We start from the raw sequence: 27981 nt of genomic DNA on the forward strand, positions 1-27981 counted from the left end.
ATGAGGTTGCAGCACTGTGGATTTTTGGGTAATTCAGCCCCTTTATCTCAAATTGTGCACCCAAAAATAGAAAGGACCAAAATGATCAGTTATTTCTGAAAATGTCAGCCCTCATTCTCTACTAACTTTAACTCTTATTGGCTTCAAAGAGTAAGAACTGCAGGGTTTGGGTTTTAAGGAGTATAAGCCTGTTTAGGCTCTTTGCCCTTCCTAGCTGGGACAGAAGGATCCCATACAGTTTTTTTAAAACTATTTTAAAATAGCCTACAACGATGCACTAACTTTTTCTACTGTCCAAGAACCAAACCACGCCATTCATTTTGGTCCTACAGCTATGACTGAGTTCAGGGAGTGCTGCTTATCTAATCTAGTGGGATTTTTGTCACTGAAGCATCTAGCGAGACAAAGTGGATGAGGTAATGTCTTTTATTGGACCAGCTTCTGGTAGTGAAAGAGACCAGCTTTTGAATTACACAGAGCTCTTTTTCAGGTCTGGGAAAGATACTCAGAGTGTGACAGCTAACATACAAGGTGGAACAGATGGTTTAGCATATGTAGTTCACATATATTTCAAGGGACCATTCAAGGTGAAGTAGCCCGTTAATGCCTCTCCAGTCACTGGGGGGAGGCTGGCGGCAGTGGGAGGAGGTGGAGAGGGGGTTAGTGGGTTATACATTGTTGTAATAAGCCATAAATCCAGTGTGTCTATTCAGTCCATGATTTTTAGTGTCTAGCAAAGTTAAGGATTTAAGCTCCCAGGCTCATCTTTTTAAGGTATTGTGCAGGTTTCCTTTGAGGATAAGGCTGAGAAGCCAGATCTATAGTGGTCGCTTAGTGAAAAGTGTTCACCCACAGGTGATATGATGTTTTTGTCCTTTATCATTTTTCTGTGTGTGTTCATTTGAGAGCATAGTGAATGTCTGGTTTCACCCACATAGTTGTTGGGGCATTTAGTGAACTGGATGAGGCAAACCACATGTTGTGAAGGGCAAGTATAGGACTGATGGATCTTGAAAGGTGTATTGTGGGTGGTGTTGATTATTGTAGCAGAGAAGATACATCTGCAGGTTTTGCATCTGTTGTTCTGGCAGGGTCTGGTGCCTCTGAGTTGGGGTGTCCTGGTCTGTGGGGAACTTTTTTTCTGATGAGCTTGGAGAGGTTGTGTGGGTTGATTGAAGGCCAGAAGAGAGGGGTCAGGATGGGGTCCCTATTGAGTATGGGTTATAATTGTTTGATGGTGCCCCTTATGGGTTCCAGTGTGGGATGGTAGGTGACAACTAGGGTTGTGCTGCTGGAGGGGATTTTATTTCTGTATTGAAGCATGTTCTCTTGATGTGATCTACTTCTCTGATGGAGTGTCCTTGTTTGGTGAAGGTAGTTTCAAGTGTATTAAAGTGTGTAGCAGGGTGGTCACCCCGCTCCGGCTAAGAAGGGGTTAAAAGCCAGTCCTTGGAGAGGGCTGGGGCTGAGAGGGGAAACAGCCGCAGCTGGGTCACGCCCAATCAGGCCGCAGCTGGCCCTATAAAGGGGCTGCTAGGCTGAAGCTCAGGCAGTCTCTCTCTCTGTTCAGAGAGAGAAGGTCCTGGCTGCTGGGAAGCTCAGGGTACCTAGAGTGAGGCAGGGCTGGGGAAAGGCCAGAGGGGCTGGGGGGCTCCAGGCTGGCAACTCCCCAGGCTGCAGGGCCTTGTCCAAGGCCCCAAAGAGGTACTGAGTTGCAGAGAAAGGCAGCAGGTCCAAAACTCCCTTGCCTGTGATGAGTGGCTTATACTGCAGTCTGCCCCAGGGAGTGGGGGCTAGTTGGTGACTGGCAGTAGCCTATGACTGAGGTGAGGTGGGGATATGGGGTGGGGGTTCTGTGTGGAGGGGAGACCCCAAGAGTGAGGGGTTACTTCCAGATAACAGGGCACCAGGGAGGGACGCGGGGGCCAAGCGGCAGTAGGACACCGACCTGCAGAGGGCACTCCAATGGCTGGACAAGCTAATTCCCAGAGATGACCAGCAAGAGGTGCCTCAGGGGTGAGTCCCGCATTGCTACAAAGTGTATATCCCAGGCTTTCTTCTAGGAGCCTATTGTGTGATAACTGAGTGCTTGGCTGTAGATAAGTGATTTTTGGTGTGTTTGGGGTGGTTACTGGATCTGTGAAGGTAGGTGTGGTGAACTGTGGGTTTCTTGTATATAGTTGTCTGCAGGGTTTCATTGTTGAAGCTGATCGTGGTGTCCAGGAAGTTGGTGCTAGCGTGGGAGTGTTCTAAAGAGAGTTCAATGGATGGATGGTGATTGCTGAAGTTATGGTGGAAATCTATGAAAGCATTTAGGTTGGCTGTGCAGAGGATGAAAATATTATCAATATATCTCAGGTATATCGTTGACTTCTTCAAGGTGGTGCAGGAAGAGGTTGGCATACTGGGGAGCCATCTTACTACCCATGATTTGGGCAAAGTGTTTCTTGTTGAATGTAAAATTGTCATGGGTGTGGCTATGTTTGGGGTGGATATCTGTGTGTTGTCCATTATCTTGTAAACATTTTGCAGTGATGCCATCATTGTGAGGGATGTTAGTGTATAGGGCTGTGACATCCATGATGGCAAGGATGGTATTCTGAGGGAGGCTGTTAATGTTGCAGAGTTTCTGGATGAAGTCGGCCATATCCTGGAGGAAGCTGGCCCTTTGTCTGGTGAGTGGTTTGAGGATGGTTTCTATGAGTCCCAATTTTCCTTCAGTAAGAGTGCAGTGGGCAGATAAGATGGGTCTGCCTGGGTTCCCTTGTTTGTGTATTTTGGGAAGCATGTAGAAGTTCCCTGGGGTGGGTTCATGGGGGATGAGGTTGTGGAGTTTCTCTTGGAGTTGTTTGGGGAAGGATTTAATGATACCCTTAAATGCCTGGGTAAATTGTGGTTGGGGGTTTTCTTTGAGTTCTTTATAATACGTGGTGTTGGAGAGTTGTTGGTTGCCCTCGTTAACATAGTCTGCACAGTTGAGGACTACAATGGCACCCCCGTTGTCTGATGGTTTGATCACTACTGGGTGGCTAGGTTTCAGGGATGGTATATCTGTCCTCTTGGCTGTGGAGAGATTGTGATGTTTGTTAAGGATTTCAGTCAATTTTTTTTTCTGATGCAATCAATGTCATGATCAAGAGTGAAGTTTTGTCTGCTGTGTGGTGTCCAGTTGGATGATTCTTTTTTCTTATGACTGATGGTGGGAAAGTGGTAATTGTGGGTGGTTTTATCATTGCTGTGAAAGAATTCTTTGACGTGGAGTTGGCGGAGGAATTTTTATTTCTCCTTATGTTAGAACTGTACCCAGTTCAGTGGTGGGGAAGAAGTTCAGTTCCTTGGAGAGTACAGATAATTCAGGCCTGATTAGGGGTAGTCTTGATAAGCTGATGATGGAGTGTCGTATAGGGTCCATGCGGTGGGTCCGGATGTCGTGGTTTCTCCTGGAGGTGGTGTTTCGTGGGTTGTGGAGCTGTTATAGCTGATTCCACTTTTTGTTTCTGTGTTGGATGGCTGTCGTCAGGTTTTTTTTTATAGTTGTTTTGGGTCAGGTGGTGCATGATTTCCAGGTAACTTTCCTAATTCTTTTTTTTTCCAGTGTGTGGGAGTGTGAGATGATTTCTTATTTGAGGTCCCTTTTGGAGTATATGAGGTGCAATAAGTTGTTCCTCAGTTTTTCTCATGTCCTTCTGCAGAGCTGTTCAGAATATTTGCAGTTGTATGCAGTGGTCAGCAAGATTTAGATGGTGAGACTTCTGAGGATGATGATTTATTTCTTGCATTTGCTCAGGAAGTAGATGTCACTGTTAAGTTCTGTTTCCTTTTTCTTCATGTTGTTTCCATTTCAGACAGCAAAATTTGGTATCTTCTAGTGTTGTAGCTGTGTTGGTCTCAGTATATTAGAGAGACAAGATAGGTGAGGCAATAGCTTTTATTGAACAAACTTCATGTTGGTGAAAGAGACAAGCTTTCAAATTTACACAGAGCTCTTCTTCAGGTCTGGCAAATGTACTCAGAGTGTCACAGGAAAATATAAGGGTGGAACAGATTATTTAGCATAAGGAGTTATTTCAAGGTGGAATGGCCTGTTAACACCTCTCCAGCCATAAACGGGGTGGGGGGAAGCTCTATGGCTATGGCTACACTTAAACTTCAAAGCGCTGCCGTGGCAGCGCTTTGAAGCGCTAAGTGTAGTCAAAGCGCCAGCGCTGGGAGAAAACTCTCCCAGCGCTGTCCGTACTCCACCTCCCTGTGGGGAATAACGGACAGCGCTGGGAGCACGGCTCCCAGCGCTGGGGCTTTGACTACACTGGCGCTTTGTAGCGCCGCAGTTTGCAGCGCTGCAGAGGGTGTGTTTTCACACCCTGCTGCAGCGCTGCAAATTTGTAAGTGTAGCCAAGCCCTAAGTGTGTGTGGAGCTGGGGGTTAGTGGGTTATAGAGTATTCTAATAAATACTCATCCCCAAAGGAAACCAGCACAATACCTTCCAAAGATGACCCTGGGAGCTTAAGTGTTGTAACTTTGCTAGACACTAAAAATCATGGACTGAATAGACACTGGATTTATGGCATGGGCAGCAGGTGCCCTGCTGGCAGGGGGAGGCTAGCCCCTGGCTGGCCCCGCCCCTCCTCCTCCCCCAACTCCTAAGCACAGGGCGGGCAGGTGGTGCATGGCCCCTCTCAGGGGCGGCTCTAGACATGCCCCAAGCATGGCGGCATGCCGCGGGGGACACTCTGCCGGTCGCTGGTCCCGCGGCTCCGGTGAACCTCCCACAGGCGTGCCTGCGGAGGTTCTGCTGGTCCCGCGGCTCCACTGGACCCTCTGCAGGCACGCCTGCGGGAGGTCCACCAGAGCCACGGGACCAGCGGACCCTCCGCAGGCACGCCTGCGGGAGGTCCACCGGAGCCACGGGACCAGCGGAACCTCCGCAGGGATGCCTGTAGAAGGTCCACCGGAGCTGCCTGCCGCCCTCCCGGCAACCGGCAGAGCGCCCCCCGCGGCATGCCGCCCCAAGCATGCGCAGGGAGGGAGAGTGGCCTCCCCCAGGTCCAGTGCTCCCAGACTCCCCCAAGCACAGTGCAGGCAGCCCCAGCGCCTCCAGCCCTCTCCCTCACAGTGCTGGGCGGCACAGCCCCAGTCCCCATCCCAAGTTCCAGCCGCCCTAGCCCAGTAGAACTGAAGAGGAGCAGCCTGGCCTGGGGAAAGAGCAAGCAGGGGCGGAGCATGGGCAGGGCCACTTAGGGCTGCTTGAGGAGCCACAGCCTTCGCCAGCCTATTGGACACACCACCCATGATTTATGGCTTATTGCAACGATCTAAAACCAACACTGTCTAGCCCCGCCCCTGCTCCTGCCAGCTTCCTCACTCCCCCACCCTGGCTGGAGAGGTGTTAATGGGCCTCTTCATCTGTCCCTTGAAATACACTTAATTACTTATACTAAACAGTTTGTTCCACCTTGCATTTAGCTGTCACACTCTGAATATATTTCCCAGACCTGAAGAAGAGCTCTATGTAAGCGTGAAAGCTTGTCTCGCTCACCAACAGAAGTTGGTCCAGTAAAAGATATTATCTCATCCACCTTGTCTCTCTAATATCTTGGGACCAACAGGACTACAAGAAGGCTGCATACAACTGCATCATCTAGAAATTGAAATAATTTGTGACTGTTTTCTTTGGTGAATTAGCTGGTACCACAGGAAATGGGGTAACCAAACAAAAAGCTTGCTTTTGATTTCATGTACCAATACATTTCTTTAAACTCAGACATGACTGTATGGATGTTAATGTTCATACAATACTGCCACCCAGTGTCTAGTTAGAATAGCAGGAGGCAGGGAAATTACAGAGCTTCACATTGTGTTATGTGATCAATTCGTTTTTTTCTGAACTGTGTTGGGAACATCTCTCTCTGGTCATTTTAAAAAAATAACAACATATGTGCTATGCTGTAGAAAGTCACATTATAATGGATACTGCTATGCAAACATTTAAAATATCTGAGGCACTGCAGTTGTAAATCAGACTGGGGAAAGCAAAAGGTACTGTACCCTCCACCTTTTAAGAAAGACAGATGTACTTACTTGAAATTTAAGTCACATGCTTTAAACGACAGCCTTTGATTTGTTTTAAACCCAAAGAAAGGGAGAATATTAGCAGGAGAGACACATTTTTTGTTTGGATCCAACAATGGATGCCAACTCAAATATCCAAAAATCATGAGATTGGCTTTGAAATCATGAGATTAGGTAAAAATAGCAGATTTGGTGTTTATATGCCTTCTGCTTTTTGAGCATTTAGGGTACACATTTTGAAGTTTTCTCCATAGCCACGAGGGCTAGAAACATTTTTTCTTTAAGCACAAAGGCTGAAAACAGCACATATCCACTTGACTCCAGGAGCTGGGGCTTCAATGAAAACAACAATTACTGTGAGACTCATGATGAAATCATGAGAGTTGGTAACACAGACTGTGTGTGTCTGCACCCATGTAGACAGCAAAGCAGGACAGGGCAATTCAGACGGAACCATCCAGAAGTAAGGTTGTGTTTATTGGTTACTAGACATGCTGAGTATCTTTTTCTGAAGCTGTATGGAAAGTTTCCATTAGCGCTGATTGGAAGTTTTCCAATGAAAATCCCCCACTTTGGATCCGGCCCACGGGATTGCCCCCTGTGGCACTGCGGGCCCCGCGCCACTCTCAGAAGCGGCTGGCACCACTTCCCTGTGGCCCCCAGCAGGGGGGCTCCATGCATTGCCCTTGCCTCCAGGCACCCCCCCCCCACAGCTCCCATTGGCTGGGATGGGGAACAGGGGCCAATGGAAGCTTTGGGGGAGGTACCTGGAGGCGCGGTAAGGGCAGCGCATGCAGAGCCCTCCACTCCCCCCCCCCGGGGGCTGCAGCGCTTCCTGGAGCGTCGTGGCGTGGGACCAGGCAGGCATGCAGGGAGTCTGCTGCTGCCCCTCCCCCCCTGAAGCCATTTTAGGTAAGCGGTGCCGGGCTGGAGCCTGAACCCCTCCTGCACCTCACCCCCAACTCCCTGCCCTAAGCCCCCTTGTACACCCTGCACCCCAACCCCCTGCCCTGAGCCCCCTCTCACAGTCTGCACCCCTCCTGCATTCTCCACCCCTCCTGCACCCCAACCCCCTTCCCTGAGCCCCCTCGGATACCCTGCACCCCTCCTCTGCCCCAATCCCTTGCCCTGAGCTCCATCCTGCACACTGCACCCCCTCCAACACCCTGCATTCCCTCCCATACACCAACCCCCTGCCCCACCCTACATACAATTTCCCCACTCAGATGTAGCCCGCAGCCCCAAAAGTTTGCCCACCCCTGCTCTAAACCCACCTTGCCTCAATGGCTACTGCCAGTCATCATCTAGCCCCGTTCTCTGGGTCAGACTGCAGTCTGTAATGGCCACTCATAATTGGCAAGGGGGTAGGACCTGCTGCTTTTGCCTATCCCTGGGCTGCCCCTCTGCAGACCCAATACCTTTCATAGGTCTTCAACAAGGCCTGCAGTCTGGGGGTTTACCAGGCTGGAGCTCCCCAGCTCCCTTTGCCCTTCTACAGCCCAGCCCTGCTCTGCTCTGCTTCAGGTACCTTGCATCCAGGCAGCGAGCCCTTCCCACTCCAGGGCTAGAGTGAGACTCTTCCAGTTCTTGGCCCCCAGGCCTCTTATCAGAGCCAGCTGGGCCCTAATTGAGCTGGCCACACCTGTGGTCAGCTATTCCCTCAGCTGCCCTCACTCCTTGTATCCCAGCCACAGCCCTCTCCAGGGCTGCTTTTAACCCCTGTTCTGCTGGAGTGGGGCATCTTTACTTATTTCATCTTTACTTATTTGGGAAGCCCTCAGTTAGAATGTCTGGTCTGCTGCAGTGTATTTGTGAGGGAGATGGAAAGAGAGAATGTGTTGCCCCTAAGGCTACAGAGCCTTTGTAATTTTACATTTAACTATTAACTAACTGTCTTAAATTTAGATTTTATCTCTGTTAAAGAGAGAACAGGGGCTCAGGTGAGGTGAGGGGTAGTAGATCCTTAAGAACATAAGAATGGTCATACTCGGTCAAACCAGTGGTCCACCTAGTCCAGTATCCTATCTTCTGACGGTGGCTGGTGCCAGATGCTTCAGAGGGAATGAACAGAAAAGGGCACTTGCTGAGTGATCCATCCTCTGTCGTTCAGTCCCAGCTTCTGGTAGTCAGAGGCTTAGGGACACCCAGAGCAGCTTGGCTAATAGCCATTGAGGCCCTATCATCCATGAACTTATCTAATTCTTTTTTTAACCCAGTTATACTTTTGGCTTTCACAACACCTCGTGGCAACGAGTTCCACAGGTTGACTGCACTATGTGAAGAAATACTTTCTTTTGTTTGTTTTAAATCTGCTCCCTATTAATTTCATTGGGTGACCCCTAGTTCTTGTGTTATGTGAGGGGGTAAATGACACTTCCCTATTCCCTTTCTCCACACTATTCATGATTTTATAGACCTTTATCATATCCTCCCCTTAGTCGCCTCTTTTCTAAGTTGAACAGTCCCAGTCTTTTTATCTCTCCTTGTATGGAAGCTGTTGCATTTCTCTGTACTTCTTCCAGTTCTAATTTATCTTTTTCTGAGATGGGGCAACCAGAACTGCACATTGTATTCAAGATGTCGGCGTACCATGGATTTATATAGTGGCATTATATCCCTTTCTTAGTGGTTCCTAACATTCTGTTCGTTTTTTGACTGCTGCTTCACATTGAGGAGACGTTTTCAGAGAACTGACTTAGCTGGACTTATGGTGAAAAGACAGTTCTCCAAAGAGAGACTTACAAAAATCTAGGGAAATCGATCTTTTCTATGCTGATCCCAATACTCCCAGATACCTGTACTACTTTGGATTCAGGCCACATATTTCCTGTCTCATCAGCCAACTATAAACCTGAGGCCTAAAATGCTAAAGCCTTTAAGGAACCTTACATTTTTGTTTGCTGGCAAGGCTGAAGTGTACGGAATAAAACTAAGATGCTGCCATTCTTCTCAAGCTCTGAAGAAAAATCCAGGTAACATATACTCGCCACATTTTAAGGTCACACTACAGAGTTTTCTGTATAGCTTGAAAGCTTGTAACTTTCACCAACAGAAGTTGGTCCAATAAAATATATTACCTCACCCACCTTGTTTCTCTAAAATACAGAAACACAAATATTTATGCGGAAATCTTCCTTTGTACTATGTGTAACTGAAGTGGAAAGGAGGAAATCTATAAAAGTTATTCAAAGGTATTGCAAATACTGTTTACAATGTTTGTGAATTAATTCTTTGTGACTAAGCAAACATGTGGGACTTTTATTTCTGAAGCTGTTACTAGCACCTACAAACACGGCTTTCACTACAATATCTCTGGGGCTTGATGCTGGGTAATGCGTTCCAAAAAGTCCTAAATGAGTTATGGTGCGGTATGGGAAAGGGGACAGAGTGTGGTAATTGTACCTAATTTAGTATTGCCAACCCCAAAAGTTTAAAAATCATAAGCTAGACCTCAAAAGCATGAGTTTTGAGGGAAAGTTTCAAGAAGCATGTTCTGGATTTTGAGCACTGTCTGCCCCTCTCAAGTATCTGTGTGTGACAGTTAATGTTACCAGCTCTCACTAACCTATAGTGAGTCATGCGGGTTTGGCTCCATGGCGGGAGCGCCTTCCAGAAGACACAAATTTGTATAAAGTGCTGCTTGATGGCATGGAGCTTCCAGCTTCCTCCCAAACCCACGAATTCCAGTTAATTCATTCTCTATCCCTTCTTCCCGACCCCCACACCCACCCAGGCCAGCAATTAATTGTCCACCCATCATCCCCCACTTCAATTATTTTTGTGCCCCAAGCCCTCATATCTGCCCCAGGCCAATATCAACTCTTCCCACGCAGCTATACAACAGTCCCGCACACCCAAGCCCCACATTTGCCCTGTTCTGTTCCACCTGCTGCTGTGGTGGTTCTTCACCCTCCCATGGGCAGAGTAGCAACTTCAGGGGCTCTTCACCCTTCCTCCAGACCTGAGGGGATGGGTGGGGGCCAGCTTTCAGGGCTCTTCACCCTCCCCCTAGGCCTGGGCTTGGGGTTCAGCTCCAGCAGGGTGGTCTTTGCCCCCTTCCCAAGCTTGGGGTTGCAGTGGTACTGAGGAGGGGAGACGAACTCAGAGAGGCCTGAGTTGCTGGGTTCTTTCACCTCCTGCGCCCAGCCCCTAATGTGAAAGTGATGTTGGCTGCTCCCTCTCCCCATTCGCTACACAAACTCTTTTGTTGGCTCCTGAGGAGAGGGGCATAGAGAGCACTATCTCCTGTGGTAGCTCTGATTGACCGCACTTCTATAGGAGGTGGGGAAATGTGGAAGACAGCCACTCAAAAGGGGCTTTCCCCTGAATTCTGGAATTCCCCTGAGAGCTGGGGCTTCTATCATCAGAGGCAGGCTGGCTCCACGTGGGGTCCAAACTGGGTGATTTGTGCAAGGTGGCAACACTTCTAACTTACCCCATCACCCTCCCTGCAGAAATGATGCCTGAACGGGGGCTGCCACTTTTTAGGCAAGCAAATCCTTCAAAGGTGGAATAATAAGGCCCCCTGTCTTCCCCCCAGAAAAGGTGTATTTATTAATCTGCTCTATATCTTCATGCAAGATAGAAAACACATTTAAAGTTAGAATAGCAACACAATTTTCAGCGAAAGTGGTGCATTTACTAGCACACCTGGTAAAAACAGCTACAAAATGTGGAGACCAGTTGTTAAATGAAGATTTGCAGATGATCCTGGAATGACTCTGGCTTTGATTATGCTAAGGAACCAAGTTTGGATGGTCCCTTAAGGCCAAGATTGCTGTATTGTGTACATTTTTATTAACAGCAGGTTATTTTTAAAATGTATTATTTTGTTCCTATAAAATAATTAGGAGTGAATGGTGTGACAATATCCTGCAACTCTTATGGAATTAAGATAAACATTATTGAATTAAGTCCAATGCCTTTTGGGTTCATTGCATTTAAAATGCAATTGTTTATGTTGTTACTGTGAGACTGTATATAATTTTGGGTATGCTAATGTAATTCCTTTGGTTATAATCCCTAACCCTTGGAGAGGTTTGCATATACTAGGTCAAACTGGATTTTTGCAGGGACCAAGAGACAGGGAAAATATTTTTGGATAACTAACCTGGTTTCAAACAGGCTCAAGGCAAATGGACAGGAAACAGACAGGACCTCTACTCCATGGAGGGCCCCAATCTTTAGGGAAGGGTTAGAAGGACTTGGCTTACTGAGGGCTAATAAGATTGGATGCTAGTTCTGAGCTGAGGCTGCTCTGACCTTGGGAGCACAAAGGAACCCACCCCCCATTTGGGGGCAGGAGTGGGGCTTGAAGTAGTCACCTGCCAGAACCCATGTTGAAGACATTTTGTGGCGAATCTGATGCATTGGTAGGTTTTTATTGTTTTAATGTTTTCTCTGTAGTGCTTTTACCTTAAGAGTAAAATAGGCTTGCATAGGAAGTGCTGGGTGGTAACTTATTACTGTGGTGTTAGTCCCTGAAGAGAAAGTAAGCAGGCCTGTGTAGGCAGACTGTCCTTTTCTGAGAATAACACAGAGAAGGTAGGAAACTGTTCAGCCTGGAAATACCCTGCTCAGGAGGGAGAGAGATGTGGGTGTCCATCCCAGAAAGGCAATGGCTAGGGAGCTGGAAGCCGAGAGTGGGTGCCCTTGCTGAATCACTGAGGGGACAGGTGCAATTGCCATGAACAGTCACATTAGGTATGGAATGAAATGCAGAGTGAGGTTCAACATGTACACAGAGCCACTGATACTGAAGGTGTCCAGAATTGCTTGGAGAGTGTTTGAGAATGACAGGTATCATATGCGTGCTCTTGCCACCGTCCAGTATGGTCCCTCCACCTGCAGATGGGGACAAACACCTTTTCCACCTTGTGATTAGGGAGGGATGCAGAAAAAAGGTTGAAGTGCTATTTCCCCTAAATCCTTCCTGCTTTTTCGGTTTGATCCTGTGGAAGCCCCTCCAAAAACGCTCTAGTGGTTGGGATCTGCTGGTGGGGAGGGGTAGGGCTGGAGGGCTTTTTGGATCATCCTTCCCTATAACTAGGATTCATTCTTTTTGCTCTCCTTCCCTGAGTAGGTGCTTCCCTGAGAAGCTGGTGGACGTGTAATTTCTTTGGAGCCATACTGACATGGAAGGAAGGTTAATGTAGGGCATATTCACAGGGCTTCTGCATGGATCTGCGGTTTCTGCAGGCTCAATACCCGTCTGTTCAATGTGGTGGCAGGGTGAGGCCTTCTTACCCGCCCCAGAATAATGGTCAAAGCCCAAGATCTTCTTGTTCCCTCTGTGTGATTAATCCCACAGGGAGTAATATGGCTCTAGCATTTTACATGTAATTATCTCCAAGTAATAAAAATGGGCTCTTACTCCTCTGATCCAGCAGGATTGCTCAACTTCACTTAGTGGCAGCTTTGATGTGGATTTATAGTTGGATGGCACTGCCTCCCTGCAGGCACATTTAGTCATTGAAGCCTCATTTTCAGGTGCAGGGAAGGTGGGGGAATCAATTCAATTAGCTAGCAAAAAGACAATAGTTTACAGCTAACACTTGCAGTTCGCCAGAAACTTCAGAGATGTTGTATCCAAAGGCAACCGAGCATACATCCTGTAGTGTGTGTCAGCAGGAAGTTAGAGTGCACCATCGTCAGGGAAGTGAAAGACCTCCTAACAAACAGGAACTGAAGTGTGAATTGTAAAAAGGGAACTGAGAATAGCCAGAATAAAACTGGTGGGTGGGGTGGGAACTGCTGATGGGGATTAGTGGCCACACGGTTACTGGCATCTTAAACATCCAAATTTCAGCTGGAAACTATGTTCCTTTTTTTGTTCTTCCCGCAAATACTATTTCTTCTTAATTATTATTCATGATAGCTGCTGGGGAGATAATGGGGGGAATGCGGTTGCCTTTCAAAAATCGTATTTTTAAAAATACGTTTGAATAGTACAGTCCTTGAATAGAATTCCTTTAGCTATTGTGTGAGGTAATGCTGGACTCTCCTTAATTCCAAAGTAAAGGCTGAGCAGTAGCAGAATTGTACATAGCATTCTGACATGGCAAAACAGTAATAAAATAGGGATTTTTATTATTGCTAATAAGGCCCGGTGGAGCTGTATACACAGAATCAAAGGGCAGGATTGCTCCAGTCTTGCATAGTGAAATGGGGAGTGACAGGAAGAAAGCTTTAGTCACATCTGTATGTCTGTCTGAGATCTGAGTGGGTCCCACAGGAGAAAAAAGAAAAAGTAACAGTCTCCCACTCTGCAGGTGCAGCTTGACCAACGCTGCATTTGTGAAAGAGGAGCATCCCATTTTCCTTTGTTGTGATCTGGTTTACAGTGAAGCATGGAATGATGGCTTGAAGTTGTATTTTATCTTATTCCTGTTGCCTCTGGAGATTGTGGAGATTAAACTCTTGATTACACAAAATCAAATTTAGATAAAGAAAAGGATTAAGTTTAAGAAACTAAACTGAAAATTATGTCTATTTAAAATATTTTTGGCATAGGTCCCTTGAGAGGTGTATGTTAAAAGGAAGTTCTGTTACTAAGACACCTAAGGTGTCCTGAAAAATATATATCCTCCAATTTTAAATAATAAATGTTGATTTATGAACATATTTAGCCAAGGATAATCAAATGTGCTATCAAAGATGAGATTAGACATTTATTTAATATTCATGTTGAATTAGAGCACCAGGCAAGCAATATTGTTTTCTTCCTTTTGGTTTTGGGCAGTGATTTTGAAGCAGCTGGCAGAACGACTGAGGCTATCTCCCATGAATGCCCAAGAAATTTCTAGAAATGCACAAGATCTCTCCCTGCAGAGTGTATAGTAGTTATACAATGGATGTACTATTTGGAACATTATACCAAATTGCAGGGATGGCCTGGGAACCCTTCTTACATGGATAATCTCCATAGTGAAAAAGGAAGGGGTTACTAATGGGTCATGTAGTTCATTTTGCTGTGCTGTGGCAGGCCTCCAATATCCTATAACAAAATGATTATGAAGTCTAGCCTGGATGGTGTCTGTTGATGTCAGCATTTCCTTTGGCTGTGTGTTCCATGGTCTAATCACGCTTGCAGTCAGCTAGAAAATTTGTCCTATTGGTTAAACTAAATTTTCCTTGCTCCAGTTTAATTCTGTTATTCCTTGTTCTGTCATCCTTGACTAGTGAGAATAATTGACCCTTTCCTCTGAGTTACATCCTGTAAGGTATTTGTACTATCCGTACTATGGCCCTTTTCCCATCAGCTGTATTTTTCAAGATTCTTATATGTTCAGCTTTTTAGCGGTTCTTCATATGCCCGAGTTTCCAACTCACAGAAACAAAACTATGCCTAAAGCAGTGTCCCCCAGCAGGTGCATTAATTGTATTTTGCTACACTGTCACGCTGATTAGCTGGGCGCACACACATTGTCAGGCATGAGTTCTCACCAAATACAAGCCTTATCTTGATTCTCAGAAGAGCTGGAGAGAAGCCAGAACCATGGAGTTGAGTCAAATAGACACAAGTGTCTGTCAATCTGCAGAGCTCCATTTGAATACATTTTGGCACCAGAACTACATCGCATAAAAAGTGGCTCTTAAGGAAATACAAGAGGAGCTAGGGGGACGGACATCTCATTTAATAAACAAGCAAACAATTCCTTGAGTACCTTTGTGCTGTCTGGTGCTGATGTGAACGGAATATCAATGCCTTTTAATATGCTGTTTGTGAGTGGTAAGCGTTTCCAGCTCAGGGTTGGCTTGCCGTGACTAAATGAAAGGAGGGACAATAGCCCCACAGGGACAAGCCTTTCACATAGGTGGAAGTTAAAGTGATTAATAGCAGTTTGAAAAATAAAGTACAAAAAGAAATGCCTGTGTTGCAGATGAGCTTTCCCACAGACGGTCCATAAATTACTCTTCCAGCCCATCGTTTATTTTTACTAACTCTGTTCTTCTGTTTTCAGCTGTGTGAGTGGTGCAAACGGCAACATGTTCTCTGATCAGTGGCCCAAATTCTGATATACCTAGAGTGGCTGGGTGACTTTTCCAGCATCTATCCGTAAGTGTGGCGTGGAGGAGGGCTCACTTGCTAAAGCTCAGCATGGGTAAGACAGGCAATGCTAGGGTTCGGGAAGCAGCTAGAGGGTATAGCAAAGATTATATTATTGCCTATTGTTGCAGGCATATGTTTGTCAGGTGCTATGGGGCTCACCACCTGAGAGTCTGGTTGGCTCCTTAGCTGCTGCTGGATGTGCAAATAGCAGCATTTACCATGAGTCCATCATTTGCACTTGGCAAGGAGACAGCATCATTTTCTTAGAATATGAAGATGTGGACCTCACCATAGTCAGACGTGTCTTTTGCACCTCAAGGTTGTACAGTGTCACTGCCATAGGGTTACACCTCAAGATCATTTAGAAATGAAAGGCCATGCAAAACGCTGTTGCCCACTCATTGAGGCTCAGATTCACTAAGGTACTCCACCATGTAACTTGTACCTTCAAGACCCTGAGTAGTTCCACTGAAGTCCAGGGGCCTACTCAGGTGCATAAATATTTAAGTATCTTGCTGACTCAGAGTCTGAATGAATTTTCACACACGATGCACATTACATCTGTGCACTGTGATCTACACTGGCTGCCAGTTTATTTCCTAGAAGAGTTTACAGGATTGGTTTTTGACCTATAAATCCCTCAAGAACACTTATTTTATTAGGAGATTCTGCAGAGTTCTGGTAAATGGAGGTGTTTGAGCTAATAACTCCTAGTCTGAAAGAGAGAAGAAGGGACAGGTCCTTCTCTCTGGAACTTGCTTTTCTCCCTTGTCCAACAGAACATGGATTAGATAGGCCTTGCAGTGTGAATCATGTTATCAGCTGCTCCTAGGAGTGGGGGAAGAAGCTTGAGGTAGATGGATGAACAGAGTCTTCTGTTGGCAGGTATTGAAGCTATTCATACCATTTTGGGGCTTAATTATTGTGTTAAAGTGTTATCCATGGCCTAAGGCTGTATGATTAATTCCTTTCAGCCATTTACATTATGTAACGTATCCAATTGGAAATGCCTGTTGGGGGGTGTAGCGGGGTGATCACCCTGCTCCAGCCCTGAAGGGGTTAAAGCAGCCCTGGAGATGGCTGTGGCTGGTAAAGCTAGGCTGATTGGGGGAAGCAGCCACAGCTGGGGCTATTCCACAATTGGGCCACCATTGGTCCTATAAGAGGGCTGAGGGCCAGAGGCTGTAGAAGACACTCTCTCTCTAGTCTTTGAGAGAGAAGGACCTGGCTGCTTAGGAAGCTGAGGAGGGTACCTAGGGTGGAGCAGTGCTGGGGAAGGGCAGAGGGAGGTGGGGCGCTCCAGCCTAGCAAAGCCCTAGGCTGCAGGCTGAGTTTAAGGGTACTAGGGCTGCAGAGGGGCAGCCCAGATATAGGCAGAGGCAGCTGGTCCAACCCCTCCTTGCCGATGATGAGTGGTTTACAGACTGCAGTCTGCCCCAGGGAGTGAGGGCTAGACGATGACTGGCAGTAGCCACTGAGGCGAGGTGGGGATAGGGGGTTGGGGGTTCCCTGAGGTGGGAAGACCCAGATTGTGGGTTGCTGCTAGGGGGCAGAACCCTGAGGTAAAGGGCACTGGGGTCCAGGAAGGACACGGGGGGCCAGCGGCAGACGAGACACCGGCTTGCAGAGGGCGCTCCAGAGGCTGGAAAAGCTAATTCCCAGGATGACTAGCAGGAGGTGCTGCGCCGGTGAGTCATCGCCCCGCCGCAGGGAGACTTAGATGCTTGTGTTTGTGATTATGGAACTCCTTTGTAACATTGATCCCTGAAGTTCAGCAAGCTGCAAAGCAAAGAGAGAGCCAAATATTGCTGAATATGGATACAGGGTGCAGCTGTATATTAACTGAGAAGGCAGTGTGTAAAGGAGGTGTGGTGCTGATTGGGTTTTGGAAGAATGCTGGGGAGAGCTGTGTAAAATATTCTTCCTGGAACCTGAAACCAGCCCATTCTTAAATCTTTGTGCCAAACTCCAGATAGGTTCCAGAGTGAACATGCTCAATTTTGGGGTGACATTGAAATTGCACAACATTTGCTGTTTTAGTGGGGCTTTGCTTTGAGATTTTTTTTGTCTTAATTCAAACCTGCTACTCAAAGTGAAACTCTGGGAAGGAAGGGGCTGTTCAAACTTCTGCAGACGGAAACCAGATCAGATATTGGCACAAACCCACGAGAAGAAAAATCGCCCTTTTTTGCAGCTGTAATTCCAGTTTACTGTTGGTTACCCTGGCCTCTGCAACTTATTTCCACAAGATGGCGCTATTCTAACATATCAGGTCTATACTTTTCATGTATCCCTAAAAAAGACTCCGATGAAAACTGGACATTATTACATATTCTATTTCTATGGAGATATTTTTTAACTGGATATGCTTCCACACAAAATAATTATCCAGAAAAACAATGTAATGTTAGGCAAGCTTTTTTTTTTTTAGGTAGCACTGTAAAGAGGCTTCTAATGAATGAAATCAACCGTCCATTTCTGAAACCACAAGCAGTCTGAATCCCAACCAGATCTCTTGGGATCAGCTCAGCAATACTCCATTCCTAATGGCAGAATGATTGGTAAAGTTTGTCACATGCAATCAACTTTCAGACTGAGTTCAAAGCCTGGTCTCTCAAGAGAAGTGTCTAGTTTTGCTTGAAAATTGTTGGGGCCCTATTCACTGCAGGGTTAAAAACTGAAGTTGACACGGACTTGGGTTGTTCAATCTTGGTCCTACAAGAAATGTGATTGTGAGTGGGCGGTGGCTGTGGGGAAGCTGGTCTCCAGCTGATGCTGTAGCCAGGGCCGGCTCCAGACCCCAGCGCGCAAAGCGCGTGCTTGGGGTGGCGTGCCGCGGGAGGGCGGCAGGCGGCTCCGGTGGATCTCCTGCAGGCATGCCTGCGGACGGTCTGCTGGTCCCGCGGCTTCGGTGGAGCATCCGCAGGCGTGCCTGCGGGAGGTCCACCAGACCCGCGGGACCGGCGACCGCCAGAGCGCCCCCCACCGCGTGCCGTCCTGCTTGGGGCGGCGCAATTCCTAGAGCCGCTCCTGGCTGCAGCCACAGAATCTAGAACAATGGGGCCCTGATTCTGACTGAGAGCTTTGGGTTTCACTGCAGTATCACTACTAATAATAATTAATAAAGGGGTGAGTGTGGGTTGCTCCCTTTCCACCCTGACACAGATAAAGCCTGCCTGCCCCTGAGAGACTGCATGGTTGCCTGCCCAGGTTAGAGTCTCCTCCAGGTGATGTTGCAGGCCCTAGCAGTACACCTCTCCCCCTACCCTCTCCGGCCTTGCCTTCCTAAAGCTGCTCTGCCGATGTCATGGACACATTTCCCAAATAGCACCTCCCTTATGTATGTTTCTGACAAGTCTTATCCTTTCCCCTGTCCCTTGTTTTCTTCCCAACCCCTCCCCTCACCCCACCTCTCAGCCTCTTCCCTGTCTGCTTTGTCTCCACAAACCCAGTCTCGGCCTCACTGTAAATAGTTACGATGCCAGCAATACATTTAAAATAACATTTCCCTAATAATATATATTTTAAGATCCCCTTTTGAATGATCTGTCACCATCAAGTCACGTTTGTAACCACACCACAGATTCTTGTAACTGTTCCTCTCCTCCTCCATCTCTATGGTTTGTTACACACTGGCTGTGTCTTGTATTGAATTAGCCTGCAAGTTGGAGTAGAAACCATGTTTTGGGTGTTTCCACAAGGCCCAGCTTAACAGGCTGTCGGAGCACTACTGCAATGGAAATGTTTAATATCAACAGTGCTGTAAAAGGAGTTTGCTTTGCTAGAAATGTATTACTCATTGTTTGTATTGTGCTCTGTTTGGTGTGGTGCTGACACTGTCACAAGGAGCTAATATCGTCCAAACCCAGTGGACGCGTTTGCCAGAAGATAAACACTATCAGGATAAAAAGCTGACATTGCAAATGTGTAACTGCCCGTGGCTGTGCTCCTGTGGCGATAGTACAGTAAGTGGACTGAGAGGTGGGACAAAAGGACTCATGCTTGAGGAAAGGCCAGGAGGGTGGAAGGTTATTGGCTCCCCCCTTTGCCCCCACTGCCAGCAGCAGTAAAGTTGATCACAGCTACTCATGCTATTTTGCTGCAGAAGATGGTATGATAGCTATCACTGGGGATAAACGGGGCTGGTATTTAGGACAGTGTGTGATCATAGCAGCATCTGCCAGAGTTTCCATTTTAAATCTTAGTTTGCAAGGGCTTTAATTTGTCCATAAACATTTTTTCCAAGTCGTCTTAAAAAAGCCCAGCCCATAATTATTGTTTTTTCCAAAAAATAAAAAACTAGTGACATATGATAGAAGAATCTATTGTGGAAATGTAATACCCTGATGAGGTACAGCTCCCAGACCCAATAAATGTCAACATTTATCCCTGCATTTTCTTAAGAAACATGGGTGGTGGTGGTCTTGAATCTGTTTTAGCCACATAGATCGATGCTCAGCAGCCACTTTGGCTCCTGCTTCTCACTGGGAAAATGGTAGGCTGGCTGGAGGTTTAGTGCATGCCACCCTAAGAACATCCTGTAGGAATGCTGCAGGGTGTCCCTAAAGGCTAAATAGGGCTCAGATTGACTATTGCAATGTTGCAACCTCCTTCCCCCCAGCCTTCTCACTCAGCTGAACTCCTTGATCTTCCTTTGTCAAGCCCCCAAATGGACTTTCTCCAAGCCCCTCTCCCTGGACAAACTCTTCCTACCTCTTCCCAACAGACTGTTTAGATTCAGGGGTGTCTCTGGGCACCAGCAAAACAAGCAGGTGCTTGGGGTGGCAAATTACCAGGGGCAGCATAATGCTGGGGCCCCAGCTCCGACCTGAGGCAGTGTCCTGGGCTGGATCCTGACTGCCCTGTTCTCTAACCGGGTGCAGCCGGGGCTGTGCGGTGGGGCAGGGGGATCCGGCTCAGTGGGGAGTGTGTCCCTGCCACTCTCCCATGGGCAGCGGCCAGCCCCCCTCAGTTTAGGAGCTGGTAGCGTGGCCCTGCCTTGGTCATGGAGCGCAGGGAGTGGCGGTGGAACATGGCAGCTGGGCAGGCCGCTCCTCCAGCACCGGCTGCGGGCTCCTCCTCCGGCTTGTCCTTGCATCCTCCTCCCCACTTCACTGCCTCCTGCCAGGGGAGGGGAGCGGCAGCCCGGACTGAGCAGAACTCGTGCCGCTGCACAGGCCGAGCCCGTGGCTGGCTTGTGGGGATCCCAGGGAGCAGGAGGCCCGGGCACACTGCCCTGCAATCACCAGTCACTGGCTGTTCTGCCCTGGGCCCCGGCAGCCGAATCCCGCAGCCGCCCTAGTTCACTCTGTGTGAGAGCTACAGGCAGTGCCCCCTGCCTGGCCGGCTGTGTCCCTTGCCACGCCGTGGGGTGACTGCCCAGGACTCTAGGGTGTTGCTGAGGCTGCCCCAAGCCAGGGTCCCTGGGGTTGACTGCACCTCTAGCCACGGGGGCCCTAGGCCAGTGTGGAAGCCAGGCCGCAACCCTGCTCTCAGAACCTTCTCCCCTCCTCCCTTCCCATAGCAAGACGTGGGACCATGGGCAGGGCTGCTACAGCCATTTCAGACTGGGATTGGCACCGGGGGAGTGGAGGCGCTTGTGCCCTGGCTGGAGGGACCGGGCAGCCCCCCCCAGCTCCTGCCTAACGCCCGCTGCTTGCTCCTGCCTGCACGGGGCTGTGACAGCCAGCTCTGGAGGGCAGCGCCAAGCCCCCGGGCGTGCTCGCGGGGAAGGAAAGCTATTCGGCGTCTCCCATTCAGCTCCAGGCACCTCTGGCTACTCGGCAGCGACAACCAGGCTGGGTAGCCTGCCAGCAGCGTGACTTGGTCCGACCTGCAATGGACCACATGAGCCCTGGGGTTGGTGCTGACATCCTGCCTATGCCAAGGCCTCTGGCGCAGGGGCAGCCCTAGCTCTGCCCAGGCAGACACAGCCCAGCTCACTCCATGGCCGGCCCAGTGAGTAAATGAGCACACTAGTAGGAAATTGTTTTATTTCACTAACTACAAATTCTCTGTTTTCATTTTTTAAAATTTTAAACAGTCAAAAACAAGACATTGAAAAGTGCAAATGTGTAAAAGCCAAAAAAGAAAAGGGGGGGAGGGTTTGCTTGGGGCGGCAAAAAACCTAGAGCAGGCCCTGTTTAGATTTCCTCTATTTAGCTTCCCTAAGCAGGGCCTGATTTTTAGAAATATGTGTGCACAATTGTGCATGCTTATTTGTGTACCAAATTGGTATATAGTATTACCACAACTGTACATATGGATTAGGCACTCACACACAAATGGCAGTGTAGATGCGTAATGGCAATCTGCATGTCCACATACAAATGTGCATGTGCAGTTGCGCATGGAAAATTAGATTCAGGATTGCATATACATTTTTGCAGACATAAGTGCATGCATCCAGTCCTTACTTAGCTTTTCCTTGATTTCCTATGGCATAAATTCCCTCAGACCACCTAGCCCAGATTCCAAGGCACCTGCCTTAATCTGCCTCTGGGAGAGCTGCCCAGATAATGGTAGGGAACAAATTGATTACTTTGTGTGAGAATGAAATACAGAGAATGTTAGCTCCAGTATGAAGGGATGAGTGAAAAATTGATGAGCCAAACTGGATAATTTTCTTTCCGTATAGGTCCCTGCCTCAGGCAGGTGGCCAAAACAAAGCAGGGAAGGGAGGTAGCAACTCATATATCAGCTCCTGAGGTAGCCAGCCACAGAAAGAATGGTAAGGGGAGATTGTTCAGGGCTAAGGCTGCAATTTAGTCATGGGCAGCGTTCCCTCTAATTTTTCCCACCCATGTGCGGAATGAATTTTATGTGCACCAATATGGAGGTGATGTGTGATACATCACCTTCATACTGGTGCACATAACCCCATCCCTACCACATGAATTTTGTTAAGGGGTTCTGAGTGTGGGAGGAGGCTCAGGGCTGGGGAAGAGGGTTGGGTGCAGGGTTGTGAGGGCTCTGGCTGGTGGTGCGGGCTCTGGGGTGGGGCTGGGGCTGGGGATGAGGGGTTTGAGGTACAGGAGGGTGCTCTGGGCAGTGGCGAATTTAGAGTCAGGGTAGGTTTACACTTACCTTCCGGGTCGACGCGGTGAGTTTGACTTCTCGGAGTTCGAACTATCGCGTCTGATCTAGACGCGATAGTTCGAACTCCGGAAGCGCTGCGGTCGACTCCGGTACTCCACCACTGCAAACGGTGGTGGCGGAGTCGACGGGGGAGCCGCGGAGTTCAACCCCGCCGCGTCTGGACGGGTGAGTAGGTCGAACTAGGGTACTTCGAATTCAGCTACGCTATTCATGTAGCTGAATTTGCGTACCCTAGTTCGACCCCCGTTCTTAGTGTAGACCAGGCCTCAGTGCTCAGATTCATTTTGACTCAGTGCTTAGTGTAGACCAGTGTGCTCAGATTCATTTTGGGGCCCCTCCTTGGGACCCAGCCAAGAAAAAGAACATTGTCTCTTATGTCCCCCCAGACCCCCATTTTTCATTCTTTTTTTCTTCATCCTTCTCCTATAACTAGTAGGAAGTAAATGAAAATAAAGTGAGGTACCTTGATTGTTTATGTAGTCTAACTTATTTTTCCACAGACCACTTGAAAATTGCTGAGGGTGTCGGTGGACCACTTAATGACCTTTCCAAATATTGTTTGTACCGTTAGCTAACTATTGTAAAGTGCTTTGGATAAGAGTGCTTTATAAAAAAAAAGGTAAAAAAATGTTGGGGTGCAGGGTCTGGCCAGGACTTAGGGTGAGGGAGGGGGCTCAGGGCTGGGAGTGCAGGGTCTGGGAGGAAGTTAGGGTGCAGGAGTAGGCTGGGGGTTGGGGTGCAGGGTCTGGCCAGGAGTTAGGATGCGGGAGGGGGCTCAGGGTTGGGGCAGGAGGTTGGGGTGTGGAGCGCTTACCTGGGGCAGCTCCCATTTGGTGCGAGGTGTGCAGGTAGGGATATGGGTGTGTGTGCAGGAGTCAGGGTGAACAGGGGTCTGGTGGTGAGGGGGGTGCAGGAGTCAGAGAGGGCAGGGGCTGGGGTTGCGTGAAGGGGTGCAGAAGTCAGGGCAGGGGGTGGAGGTGTAGGCTGGGGTCGTGCGGGTGCTCCCTGCCCTGAGTGGCTCACGGCAGAGGGTGGGAGAGGTGTATGCGGATTGCAGGGGACCTGCCTTTGCTTCACGCTGCCCCAATTCCACCCCCTTCCCTAAGGCCCCGCCCCCACCTCTTCTCCGCCTACTCCCCCTCCCGGAATGACCTGAGCACCGGCAAACAGCTGTTTGGCAGCAGGGGAAGCTCTGGGAGGGGGTGGGAACACAGGATGCTCGGGGGAGGAGGCGGGAGAAGGAGGAGCTTGGCTGCCGGTGGATGCGTAGCCTACAGCAGGAGCCGGCAGGAGCATGCTTCTGCCCCCGCAACTGCCCAGCCCTGGGACCCCCTGTCGTTGGGTGGCCCCATGCCAGGCACCCTGTGTTTCACTGTAAATCCACCTTTGGGTCCAGGACTATGACAGGAGGACTCCCCCCAGCTCTCTCTCCCCGCAGCAGCACCTGGGGTGTTGGGAGGGATGGGGTGGAAGAGGCACCTCTCCCTGCCGTGGCAGCTCAGGGCTGGGAGAGCGGTGCCTGGGCCAGGCCTGGGACCAAGCACCCCGGCTGTGCCTGGGTCTGGGCTGGGCTGTGCCGTCCCGGCAGGTTGGGGGCTGGGCTTGGTTGGGGCTGGGGGAGTGAAGCACCTCTCCTCCAGCCGTGGCAGATCTCTGGACAGGTTCCCTGAGCTCCTGAGTGGTGCTAAATAGGTTGCTGTGCAGCCACCAGCTTACAGGGAACTTAGGTCGTGGGTATTTTTAGTAAAAGTCATGGACAGGTCATGGGCAATAAATAAAAATTCACAGGCCGTGACCTGTTCATGACGATAAATATATAGTGTTGTTATAGTATTTGTAACCCTATAAATACTCCTGACAAAATCTTAGGTGCTCTGGGGGGAAGCGCTCTGGCATTCCTCTGCTGCTGCTCTGGGGGGGGCCTTTCAGGGACCCACTGCCACTGCCCCGGTGGGAGGGTGTGTGTGGGTGGCCCAAGGTCCGACCGCTGTTCTGGGAGAGTGCCTGGGACTGCTGCTACTCCAGCCGTCCCTGGGGCCAGCTGCCTGGAGCCACCCAAGCAACAGCTGGTGTAACTGGCCCTGGGGTTGCCCTAGCTGCTTGTGCAGCCCTGGGGTCAGCCGCACTGGCCGCTGCAGAAGTCCCGGAGGTCCTAGAAAGTCGTGGAATCTGTCTGTGACTTCTGTGATCTCCATGAAAGACTCACAGCCTTATTCATGGCCAGGGGTAGCTCTAGACATTTCGCCTCCCCAAGCAGGGCGATGGCTTATGTGAAAGAGCTGCTTATTGTTCCTTCTAGTCTGTGGCCATGAACAGGGGCGGCTCCAGTCCCCAGCACGCCAAGCACGTGCTTGGGGCGGCATGCCGCGGGGGGCGCTCTGCCGGTCGCCGGGAGGGCGGCAGGCGGCTCCGGTGGACCTCCTGCAGGCATGCCTGCGGAGGGTCTGCTGGTCTTGCGGCTTTGGTGCACCACCGGAGCTGTGGGATCAGCGGACTCTCCGCAGGCGTGCCTGCGGGAGGTCCACCGGAGCCGCCTGCCGCCCTCCCGGCGACCGGCAGAGCGCCCCCCGCGGCATGCCGCCCCAAGCACGTGCTTGGCGTGCTGGGGACTGGAGCCGCCCCTGTTCATGGCCACAGACTAGAAGGAACAATAAGCAGCTCTTTCACATAAGCCATCGTCAAAGAGAAGATGAGTCATGTGGTAACTGGTAATAAACAACAGTGCTGTGGGTACTTTTTCATGTTATATCGGAAGATAAAAAAAATCTGGTAAACTACAATATAAATGATGCAATGGGTTGAAAGGTCTGTGCTGGAGACTGCTTGGACTTTCTATTGATCTCACATTGGATGTGTGGCTTAAGCTAATGATTATTTAAGGGAGAGGGAATGTGATTGGATGTTCAGGGTCCAAGAGGATTACCCTCGTTTGTGAAGTGGGTGTTTCGTGTGCTGTGACAGGCTCAACACCTTCCTTGGCTGTACCTTTAAAATATCCAAACTATGGTGCCCTATTCCTGTGCAAGGGAAGAACACTGCCAGCGTGACCCAATCTCAGGTGAAACTTGAAAAATCTTTCTTGAAACTTGGCTAATGCTTAAAAAAAAAAAAAAAAAAAAAAAAAAAAAGCCAGTGTTTTGTTTGTGTTGTAAGCCCATTGAGTGTGTGTGCGCATACTTGCTCATGCCTGTGTTTCATAACAGTTTTTTCTACATGTGATTCAGCGTGGAAATGTTACACACACATCACATGGCTGGAATTTATTCAGAAGTCTTTGTCATTCAAATGTTAGTATCTGTGGTTTGCTACCTTCTTTTTCCTTTCCCCTCCCCCAGGAATCAGGGCTTGCAGCAAAGCTAGTCTCCAGGCACCCTCATCAATTCAGCTGGCCTGCAGCAGGCTGCCTGATTAACCATGTCACCTATTTGGCTGCAGGGGCCAGCAGACTGGCTCTTAAGCCAGGAGCAGCAGCTGGCTTCTTAATGCTCATTCCCACCCCTCTGACTTCTCTTGCGTGATCTTGTTCCTCCTGGTCCTGCCTTGCTCCTAGCCTTGCCTCTGTCCTGTCCCTGCCTTGAACCCCTCCTTGCCTGATAACCTCTTTGTTCCAGTTCTTGCTCTCCCATTTGACTCTTGGCTTTGCCTCCTGACTACAGATTCCAGCTAGATCCATTGGCTCTGGTATCCCATTCCTGTCCTCCACTGTTACCCCTCGGCTTTGGTTCCTGACTACTGATGACTGCTCCAACCACTAGGCCTGATGCCTGCTCATTCCGGTTGACTGACACTGCATAAGATGTAATCATAGTCGTTGTTTTTTTTAATTTTTAGTTCATAAAATGGTGATGGAAGGGCCTATGGAGAGGAAATATTGGAATCATTTGATCAATAAATAATTATTTACCTGGATTTATCTAAAAATTGTGCATGTTCAAATAGTTTTACAGATGTGTCTTTAAAAATATTCTGTTATGGCAGTATTTAAACTTAGTCAATGGAGTGTGACACCTGCACATATTTCATAAATAACCGTGTGCACACTTGTTCAGAATGTATAAAATCCCCACTTAGTTTGTAGAATAGGGTAAGTATTGCAGACATATAGCTTTGGTTTTTTAAACTAATTTACATGAATTCTTTCAAACAATGCTCTTGGTATGGTGGTTTTTACAGAAAATTAGACTTTAAAATATGCTGATGCCTGCCGTAATTTGGAACAGTTTGTATTACACATTGCAGAGCAAAATAAAGGCAAGTGCCCTCCTTAGTCTCCATGGCATCACTTTCTGGTGTGGTCCTATGTATATTAAAACTTAGTATTCCCATTGAAAATAGTATGGAGATGCCAGCCACAGCTCCACAGTTAAGCATGAATTGAGTTTTGCACTTAAAGTGGGGATTAAATAAAATCTACTGTAGATCTGACATTTTATTCCATTGGAATTGAGGACTGGCTCTGATTCAAAAAAGCACTTAAGCGTGTGTTTAAGTCCATCTGTATTCAAGAAAGCACTTATATATGCATATAACGTTAATCCCATGCCTAGGCCCCACTGATTTCGATAGGGAAGCTTTCCTGAATCAGGAATTCTCTGATGGAGAGGAAAAGGTATCATTTGAAGCCTTTGTGACCTCTCTTTTTGACAATAACCAGTATAGTGAATTTATAAAACATCCCTTTTTCTCATCATTAGGTACACAATTTACATACCCTGAAGGTGGAATGGACTGTGCCAGTGCTGGAAAAGAAGGTGGTTGAAGAAATTTCTGAATAATAAGTATATGAAGTGTTGGCATATAGGTTTCTCGGTCCCTGGCTGTGTCCTTGGTGTATTGTTGGAATGCCTGAGATTGACATGGTAGATGTATATCATGGCATACATCACTGTTTTTAATGGGGTTTAGTGTACAGATCTGTGTAAGGTTGCTGATTTGCAGTGTCTAGAGCTGCAGTTTTCAAACTTTTGAGTTACAATTTTTGGTTGCGTGGCCCACCTCTAAACCAGACAAAAATAGACACAATACCTGCCCCTCCCGCCTCAGGTTTTCAGGATGGGGGAAGGCACGTGTGATGGTCTCTTAAGGACAGAGCCGGCAGTGAGCACAGAGGCTGCCAGGAGTGGAAATCAGCATGGCCGTAGCAGTTGACACTGACCCACAGGCTGGGTGGCCTGCTGAGATGAATCGGGGTTGGAGGTGGTGCTGCTGGCCGGAGCCCCTTTGGGAGTCACTGCTCCCGGCTCAAGCCCTGCCAGGCATTGCTGCTTGCCCCCCTGAACATTCTTCCACACCCCCCGAGGGAGGCACACCCCACAGTTTGAAAACCTCTGTCTAGAGAATGTCAGGGGTTACTTGACTAAATGGCTGAGCTGCCAGCTTTTAAAATATTTTTTTCAAATTCAACAAATGATTGTGTTTCAGAACTAGACACTTGATTCATTATAGCTCGTCCATTCATAATAACTGGGTAAAAGCTGTATTTAGCGTTTTTATTAAATCATCTGTTTTCTTGGGTCTGTGGATTATTACTACCATTTAATAATTATATTGTACTAAATGCCATACAAAGACATTGTGTCTTCCCCAAAGAGCTTGCAGTCTAAATATAGCGTCTTAGGTCAACTGAAAAATCAGCTCTTAAACAGAAGGCTCTGGCCAACTTCAGCTATGGGCACACTGATTGGTGTAGTATGAATCAACCAGAATGCATATACTGCATATATTGATATACAGCGTTAGCTGAGTCAACAATAAAACTTTC

At 48.4% G+C, this 27981-nt stretch overlaps 1 long non-coding RNA gene across 3 annotated transcripts; it reads left to right on the forward strand.

Annotated features, from left to right (window-relative positions):
* The first annotated feature begins 1941 nt into the window (after positions 1 to 1941).
* LOC120408286 lies at positions 1942 to 27682 on the forward strand. 3 transcript variants are annotated; one of them, XR_005600586.1, is made up of 4 exons: positions 16646 to 16810; positions 17554 to 17683; positions 25877 to 26018; positions 26915 to 27682. It is a non-coding gene; the product is annotated as an uncharacterized LOC120408286 (long non-coding RNA). The 3 variants fall into 3 exon arrangements; XR_005600587.1 differs by lacking the exons at positions 16646 to 16810; positions 17554 to 17683 and adding an exon at positions 1942 to 2016; XR_005600585.1 differs by lacking the exon at positions 17554 to 17683.
* Positions 27683 to 27981: the final 299 nt, after the last annotated feature.

The sequence above is a fragment of the Mauremys reevesii genome, linkage group 6 (assembly GCF_016161935.1).
Source record: "Mauremys reevesii isolate NIE-2019 linkage group 6, ASM1616193v1, whole genome shotgun sequence".
Classification (NCBI taxonomy): Eukaryota; Metazoa; Chordata; order Testudines; family Geoemydidae; genus Mauremys; species Mauremys reevesii.